At 47.3% G+C, this 9,093-nt stretch overlaps 1 non-coding gene across 1 annotated transcript; it reads left to right on the top strand.

Annotated features, from left to right (window-relative positions):
- The first annotated feature begins 8,165 nt into the window (after positions 1 to 8,165).
- Positions 8,166 to 8,237, top strand: Trnag-ucc (transfer RNA glycine (anticodon UCC)). Its single transcript has one exon. It is a non-coding gene; the product is annotated as a tRNA-Gly (tRNA).
- The last annotated feature ends 856 nt before the right edge of the window (positions 8,238 to 9,093 follow it).

The raw sequence follows: 9,093 nt of genomic DNA, 5'->3' as shown, positions 1-9,093 counted from the left end.
GCCATCTAGCATTTTGCCTCCATCGAAATGCGGACACCGCGGCCGGGATCGAACCCGCGACCTTCGGGTCAGCAGCCGAGCACCGTAACGACAACATCACAGCAGCCGACGCAAGAAAATTTGTTAGGGAGCTGAAGACACCCCTGGAAGACGCTGGGCTACCATCCACTCGTCCACGTGGTCCGCAGCGTCGACCACGTGGATTACGCAAAAACCGGGGTGAATGCTTCCTACAATAACTCTGCCGAGAGGGCCATGTCTCTTACGATTACCGGTGACTTCAACATTGACTTATCAAGACCCAAGTACGCCTGGCCCTTATATTGCGTGAAAGACGGTTTGGATGGGGACAGGGCATCATAAGGCCTCGCTGCCACGTCCAGGAGAGGAGGCATCAGAGATCATTTCATCCTAAGAGGCATCCAGGATTTCCACCAGCTGTGCCATACCTCGCACTTCACTACACTTAAGCGCGAGACAGACGGTACGATTTTCCATGCGATGCGACGGCCGACGCGGCGGTGAGGCAGCCGGAGGGGTGACCTTTCATAGCATCGTACAGCCACCAATCTGGCTGCCGCACCGCCGCGTCAGACGTCGCATCGGAAGGAAATCGTACCGTCTGTCTCGGCCTTTAGACCCCTCGTAGCCGCGATCACGAACGGATCCGATAACAAGTCCGGTCCAGCTGCTGGTGCTCACTGATCACGGTGGTAATGACCTTGTTCAAGGACTGTCAAGAACCCCTCCTATACACACACATAGGTTCGTGAAACGTGCGTGCGTTCTCCGTCATTACGGACAAGTATAAGCATAACAACTGTAACGCAACTCCAACAACTGCAACTGTTGCGCCTGCGCCTGCCACTCGCCTGTGTACCATATATCTAGGGAAACTTTCCTAAATGAAGCTTAGTTGCAGGTAACGCCTGTCCCGTGTATATTTGTTCCTTATTTGTCCTGTTCGGATTCGCGCTATCCAGTATTGAAGAATATAAGCACTACATATCTGCTTATCGCGTCTGGTGTTGGTAACACACATGTTGCTGTTGGCATCGTTACGCAACTGTAAACAACTGGTTATATAATACATATGCGACTTTTCAGCCTATAAGTTTGCGTATACCACTTCCACATTTCTCCAGCGTCATTTCGTAACGTTTCGCTCAATGTGAAAAATTACGCCACAGTCGCCCTCCCGCGCATGCTTCGCGTAACATCGATTCCCACGGTACGTGGGATCTGCCGAATTTTTTTACATGTTTTTGTCATTTTATTTTTGTGCTCGCTCACCTTTTGTTAACCTTTTTTCACAGATGTTTTTTGGTTTCGTGTACCGTGACGGCCGAATACGGATGGAGGGACAAGCCTCGGCCAACAAGTGGAAAAAGACTTCTCCTTGGCGCGAGCGTGCGCTCACTTATCATCATCAAAGCGCTCTAAGAACAAGAGTAAGAAGATTTCTTGGCGCGAGCGCTGTCGGTTTCGGTTCCGTGTACTGTGACGGGCGCCGACACGGCTAGGCCCTAAGGAGCTTCGCCCCTAAAAGAGAAGACGCGCCTCCCCCTCGCATCGTGACTTGTGTGTGACGTGCTGATGCGTGCGCGTCACATGATCCTCCGGCTCAGGTAAAGCAGAACGCAGGGAAGGAGCTTGGAGGTAAGGGAGAACGCAGGGAAGGAGTTTGGTTTGCGAAGGCTAGACAGGTCAAGTGGCAGGGCTGCGAAGCTCGCCTCCTCGTATCATGGTTGCGAGCCGCTTCGAAATGTTTTAGCAGTTGGCTCGCCCGGTTCTTAAGCTGGGGTAAAGCCCCGCGCCGTAAGCGTGACCTTAGCTCCAGAGGCGACCGCTGCAGGCGCAGCTCGCGCGAAAGAGGTCTTCTTCCTCTTGTTCTTTGAGCGTCTTGATGATGAAATTAACGCAGGCAATACCACATATAGCATAACCAACTGTAGCATGCGGTTGCTCGCGCGAAAGAGAAGTACTTTTCCTCTTGTTCTTCGAGCGCATTGATGATCATATTACCGCAGGCAAAACCACATATAGCATAACCAACTGTAGCATGCGCACGCTCGCGCGAAGGAGAAGTCTTCTTCCTTTTGTTCTTCGGGAGCCTTGATGGTCATAATAACGCAGCAAAACCCGAATTTATCCGAGCCAGCTCCACAATCGTCATTCACTTCGTGGATATGGCGTGATTTTTTTGTCTCTGTTTGTCACGTACCAATCAGAAAATTGTTTTCGGTAGAATGCTGTGAATTGGGCGCGTAAAAACTTCCAGTGCAGAACTAAAATGGGCTATTTCGCCTGGTGAGGGGCCTTTTAAGAGAAAGCACATTCGCGGGACATTGCTGTACGCATCCATTTAAGACTACTAGTTTAAGCACGCTAGAACCCAAACGCAAAGATGACCCTAAATATAGGGAGCCTTCTGGTGCCTTGTTCGTGACACCTCTAAGCCAAAGCATTGCATTAGCGATTATACCGTGCTTTCCATGCAGAGGCGACTCGTTAGGATTACGGACGCTGTCATCGCCGAACGATCTCTAAAATTGCACGCTCTTTGCACGATAACTAACGTTGCATGTAAGTCTACAGGAAGCGTAAGTTAATTTCGACTTTTACTTCCCACGAACAATGGCGACTGCGCAGCAGTTATGAGATTCTTAATGAAGGGCAACGGTGTAATTTCACGTACCTGAATTCTATTTGCGTTAACTTTGCCATATAGGGCATGTTACTATAGCTTGCAGCAACCCAAGAGACCAAGGTAACATGCAAAGCAAGCGCAGTGAGGACCACGGTATTTTTTACGTACGTAGTGCATTGAGCTTGCGTACAAACGCAATTTTAAAACTGTGTAACCTCGAGGGACGCCCTGCTGGATTTCCACACATGCTGCATAACGGTGCAGCCAATCGGTGGAAAAAACGTACGTTGAAAAACTATCTTAAACAATAATCACATAGCAGAATAATCATTTGTGAAGCGTTGCTCTTCTTTTAAATATGACTTTCGTATATGGCAAGTGGCTTACCTGGGTGCCATCCACTCAAAGTTGGCAGATGAGCAGGCGACTCAGCGTTCTTTTTCATAATTCCCTTCAGGCGCTCAATTTCATTGAAGACCCTCTGATGCAGATCATCCATCCTTGCTTGCAGCTTCATGTCCGTTGAAACGATGCTGCTGTTGTAACTTTCACTTAACTCATCAAGAGAAACCAGGACACGCTGGACAGTTTGGCTAAGCTGGCTCACTTTGAGTTCTGTTTCAGAATTCAACTTTTCCAATTCACCCTTGAGTACCGCTTCGCTTTCTGCAAGAGATCTCTGCAGTGACTCGTTCAGTTCTGACAGTTGGCTCACAGATAACAAGAGGTTCTCCTTCATGGAGTGAAAAGAGGCATTGTTACCCACATTGCTATTGTTAATATCTTCTGAAAGATCACGCTGCACTTGCTGCATTTTATTCAGTGCATTATGCAGAGTCTGCCAAATTGAACTCGAGTTCCGCGCTAATTCGTCAATTGTGTCTTCAAGATGCGTCAAATTATGTTTTGCTAAAACCCCCACTGTATCTTTAATCCTTAAGCTGATGTTCATGAATCTTTGCTCTATTTCATCCTTCATAGGACGCTCTAGTTGAGTCATGTTTGTTATCATGCGATCAACGTTTTTTTCAATTTGTTCCACTCTCCTCCTTAAAGCATCGTCATCAGTTTTTTTTCTTAGCTTCTGTAGTTCTTCGGCCATTACCACTATGACGTTTTCCATAGACCACGTATGTGTTGTGAAGTCATCAGATACAGGTGCCATTCGCTCCTCGGCCCCGTGCCCTTCAAAATCCACATCCGCTCTGAAACCGTCACAAGGCATCACGTTATAATTTGAGATGTTGTCATTGTTTGAATCGTACTCCATACAATCGATTACTTTGCTGTCTCTGATGGAAATTGAGAAATTTGTGTCCTGTCCCACAAATTCAATTTCGCTGACATTGTCAAATCCGTCGTTTTTCAATGCTTCGCTGTATAATGCTGTTTCTGTAAAATTTGGCTGTCCATGAGAGTGACTTTTCGCAACATCAGAGTGAATTGTCAAAGCAGTGCCATTGTATAAATTTTCCTGGAGTTTCCCGCTCATTTCAAACTTCTGTTGAGTGCTATGGCTTGGCACATCGGCAGCATGAATCTGGGCGTGCGATTCAGTTGTCGTTTCATTGGTTTCTCCCTCTGCCACAGCTATTGACTTTCTCTCAAACTTGTCTTTATTGGCCGTTTGATTTAGAGAAACCGCCGGTGACAAAAGACGCATGATGACTCTGCCAGCGCTGTAAAAGCGCTTCATTTTTGCCACCATTGATGGAAGTGCTGCCGCTGTTCGCTGCACTTCAGGCGCCAATAATTTTGTCACATTTTTTACTTCAGCTCGAACAGCGTCGGTGATGCTGTTCCTTTCAAGCCGCTCCGATTGTATGTCTCGTTCCATTCGTCCCACGGCATCACGTAGACTCTTCCTTTCGCTCTCCATTTCTCTAAGTTTTTCATCGAGCTCTCGCACCTTCTTGTACACTGCATCAATGCTCATTCTTGGCACAGGATGTATTAAATTAGACACGGTATTCTGCCCCCTATTTTGTAGTGCTTTCACATCAGCTGTCAATTTCTTTATATCCTGAGGAACGGTCGCAATACTAAGCTCTAACATGCTACAGTCGTAGGTCTTCTTTACTAAATCGCTCACCTGCTCGCTCATCTCCTTCAGGCGCTTCTCAAACTCATCACAGTTGCACTGATATTCTGTGGCTTTCACTTCTGTCGCAGCTGAGAACAGCGCAAGCGCGGTGGCGACAGACACATGGACTACTAGTGTCTGGAAATAAGGCATGTTGCCCGGCTATATTTCAACGCGCACCGTTCAGGTACCCTTGCAACGACGGTTGACACTCCACTGCGAAACACAACTTGGCATACTGCAGAAGTCGCAGGGCCTCTGCTCCGGTAAAGTCCCAGGTTGTGCAGAAAGTAATCCCTTCCTACGCGAAGTCTTAAGCGGAGCCACGACTGACACCAACTGTGTCTTATCTGAAGGCCACGGTGGATACAAGACACCACTAGAAGCGGTCGCCCAGAGATTGGCGTTGCGGCGTTTCTGGAGATTAACACGACTGCACGCCCAGTCAGTTTTGGAAAGATCTCCTCCTATTACCACGCGGAATAAAAATGCGACTGTTTTCATTTCCGCCTCATGGCACGGTGCATATCCGCTAACGAAATAGAGCGCTATGAGATGTCAAATTCTAATAGCGAGTCGCGTGAACTTCTTAGAAAAGGAACCCAGCAAGTGAAATATGTTCGCAGATATCTTGCGACGTTTCCGTTATTCTAATTTATTCACGATGAACGATTACAAATAAACCACGCTTGAAAACCAGTAGCGGACATTTTCTGAAGACCAGTAACTGAGGGCGCGCCAAAATGTTGTTTTAGTTAAATGAAAAAAGACATAATTGTAACCAGCGGGGAAAGTTGGGCAAGTTGGGCAAGTTGGTAAGTTTGGCCAAAATGAATAATTGCAGCCGCCTATTGCGCAAACAACGAGGAGGACGAGGGATGAAAGTCAGGGAGACACGCGTCTGGTTTGCCACCCTGCACGGGGGCAAGGGATTAAAAGACGGAGGCAAGAAAGTACTATCAGGGTACATGTATGCCTGTTCACTGCACGCCTCCGAGCGATCGCTCACCCGGCTGATTTAAGAACAGCATCGAAGCCCGCATCGCCTTGCGGGCCTGCGACGCGTAGGGCCACTATCCAAGGATCTTCAGAAAACGGTCTGTTGCATTCTAGTTTCTTCAACAATATGTAAAAGAATAGAGAGATGGTGGAGTTGCAAACGCTCTCGCTGCGCAGAACTGACGGCGTCATAAGAAAGAAGTTAGGACAAGCTCAGGTCCATGAATTGAAATGTTTAATTGCAAGCCAAAAGATATACATTGATTAAAAGGAAAAGGAACGCATCCCCTCTGTAAAACACACCATGAATAGGCAATGATACAAGAATAGGCAATGATATTGCCACGCGTGCTTCTTGTTTTATTTTTATGTATTCGGGTTTGATCCTCAAGGACGGTTAGCAACGCTCGACGCAGACCGCGCCGCAGTGTTTGAGAAGCTTCGCGGTTGTAGTAGATCACTTTGTTAAGATTGCGCGCAGGACGCGAATAGTCAAGATTATTCCTGAGCTTGCGCGACCACCAGTGATAAGGATGGAAAGTTCGATGCGTGATGTATAAAAGACGGCGCGTCCCAGCGATGATCAGTTTTATCGACGGCCGATGCCCTGTTCGCCGCTATCAGGGTACAGTGTGCATTGCTGTAGTTTGACTTTCCGTTTCCCGGTCACAAGTTCGGCCAAATACAGAGTTTCATCTTGGACACACCGGCTGAGCTGTCTTCGTTGACGTAAACGACCCCGTGACAATATCAATGTGTGTGACCGGGCTAGTTGGTATTCCATAGTGACGTGAACAGCGTGTGAAACACACAAGGTTGATTAACCGACGAGGACCAGCGCTGACTTCCAACGGAACTTTATTAACACAAACATGGAAAAACGAGAAGAACATGGCACACGTGGCTAAAGAGAGAGAGAGAGAGAGTACAACTTTATTAAGAGTCCAGTGCAGACGCAGAGGTTGCCCCCCGCCACCCGGCTACTCCCACGTTGGGACCGGCAGGTCTAGCCTAACGGCCCTGTCGCGGGCGCACTGGACGGCCAGGATTTGGTCCTGTAGGTTCCCCTCATTCAATTGCGCATGACGGCAGACATGAAAAGGGAACCGAGAGACACAAAATTAATAAGCAAAAACCACAAAAACTGCGAAAAGACATTAGGAAAAGCAACCGGGCTATGTCTAGGTTATCTGAACGGATTAACTTAGGTAATCTATTTTTTAGCCAGTGAGAGCGATTGAATTCACTGTTCACAATGCGGGTGTGCTCCAGCATACGATAACGCACATATTTTAGCTAGGCATCGTCAGGATAGCACGCGCATCATCATTGAAGCTGCAGCTATCGCTAAAGGCTATTTCTCGGTTTAGCAAACCTTCAATCGCTTCATAGCAGCCAAGAGACCATGCGTCGAGAAACACACTCCTAGCAAATATGTCCAAGCTATGCAGTCAGCGAGCGTGCGAACAGAAACGGCGCAAGCGTAGGCTGCACGCTGCAAGTCGCTCCCACTCGAGAAGTGGGAGCGACTTGGCATGTGAAGGGCGTGTGAAGCGGCCGACTGGCTGCTCTAGACAATGCAAAAATAGGGGCGCACTAACTGACACGGGCACAGTAAGAAAAATGACGACACAAGCGCACACTCGCAACTGGAAGTTTAGAGAACAAACTACACACACAGATTGACACGTTCCTCTTGCCTAAGGAACAAAATGGCTTTCCTGATTCGACAAATTCCTGTGAGCGCACATGCATCGTCATTTTCCCTCCTTTGTTCGTGTCTGTTATTGCACCCCCCCCCCCCATTTTTCCATCAAGATGAACAATTACCAACAGGCCACATGTTCGTTTCGCTCTAGTCAAGTGTGATACTCTACGCGTATGTAACACATCTGGCAGCATGGTTCCCCAGTGTCACTTCTAGGGTGTCACAGAGTTCAGAGCTGTTGTTTAGACGTAATTTCGAAGCTCTTGATTTATTGAGACGTCTACTTGTCAATTGCGCTATAAATACGTGCCGTTGCATTTGTACACAAGCAGGAAAAAGTTTTACATTTTACCGACTTTGTGCAAGTTTTGTTTGTAATGTCTCTGGCAAAAATGCTTATTTAGTTAACATGGCCTATCATGCATTCGTGGGTTAACTTTTCAGTCGTGTTACACATACTGCTTTGTAAGGAATCGCACTCGTGGCAAAAGGTGAAATGATATGTTTTTCGAGAAGTAGCAGCCACCACAGATGCTATCGCCGCTGAGCGTTTCTCTGCAGCTGCGTCCGATGCAACGGCAACACGTGAACGCCGGGGATACCTCGATTCCGCGCATGCGAGCACTGCGCTGCAATGACCCACTTTCCCTCTCTCGCTCTCTCTCTTCCCGTGCTTTGCTACGAGTGCTGCACACGAACCGCTGAAGGCGGCCCTCCGAATGTGAGCGTCGGTGGTATAGTGGTTAGCATAGCTGCCTTCCAAGCAGTTGACCCGGGTTCGATTCCCGGCCGACGCATGTTTTTTTCTTTTTTTAGTATACTTTTTTTTCTGACGTTTAGGTAAAATGTGCAATACGCTTCATCTTACATTGCTGGTAGGCGATCTCGCAGCTCGATCAAACCACGCAACAAATGAAAAGTGAGAGTATAGGAGTCCAATATGGGCTTCGGCGAAAGCGTGTTAACTTCAAGTACGGTATTTTTATTAAATTTTTGCCAAACTCTTTGCACATAAGTGGGCTATTTCTACCTTTTTAATTATCTAGTTCCAACGTTGCGGACAAGTGCATTAAAATAAAACGTGAAGTCATAGTAGTTGATCAAACGGAATTAACCGGCTAGTCCGCAATTTTGGAAACCTTGACGCAATATTCGGAATTGTGAAATATAGCGAAATAAAAAAGCGCATAATCCTGTCTCTGTTTTTCGTATTAATCAGACAAGGAGGCAGGGATGCCTCCCTGTCGCCGCGCCGCCTTCCGCGTGAATTTAATGTATCAGGGGCATAGCTAGTATTTGATTTCGGAGAGGGTACCCACCCTCCGTTATGCATCTTAGCGTGTATCTGTATGTGTGCCAATACAACTATATTGCATACTCGAAAAAATCCGGGGGTTGGGGATGCAGCTGAGCGTTCCCTATCTCGCAAGCTGTTGCACCTTTATTCAGACCATTCATGCTTTCTAATTTACTGTACGAGCCCGTATTCAAGGACTTGTTCATTTTAAACCAAAATGTTTTGGCATTTAACAGTGCAGTTAGGTAACAACCGTAGCAAATGTTCATCATTTGACTGTTCTTAAACAGATACACCGCATCTTTCTACCCAACATGGATGCTGATCTTCACAGCAGACGAGCTCTTTTTGGAAAA

This window comes from Rhipicephalus sanguineus, unplaced genomic scaffold (genome assembly GCF_013339695.2).
Source record: "Rhipicephalus sanguineus isolate Rsan-2018 unplaced genomic scaffold, BIME_Rsan_1.4 Seq4304, whole genome shotgun sequence".
Taxonomy (NCBI): Eukaryota; Metazoa; Arthropoda; class Arachnida; order Ixodida; family Ixodidae; genus Rhipicephalus; species Rhipicephalus sanguineus.
Note: the sequence above shows the minus strand (reverse complement) of the source record. Positions and strands in the feature narration are given on the sequence as shown.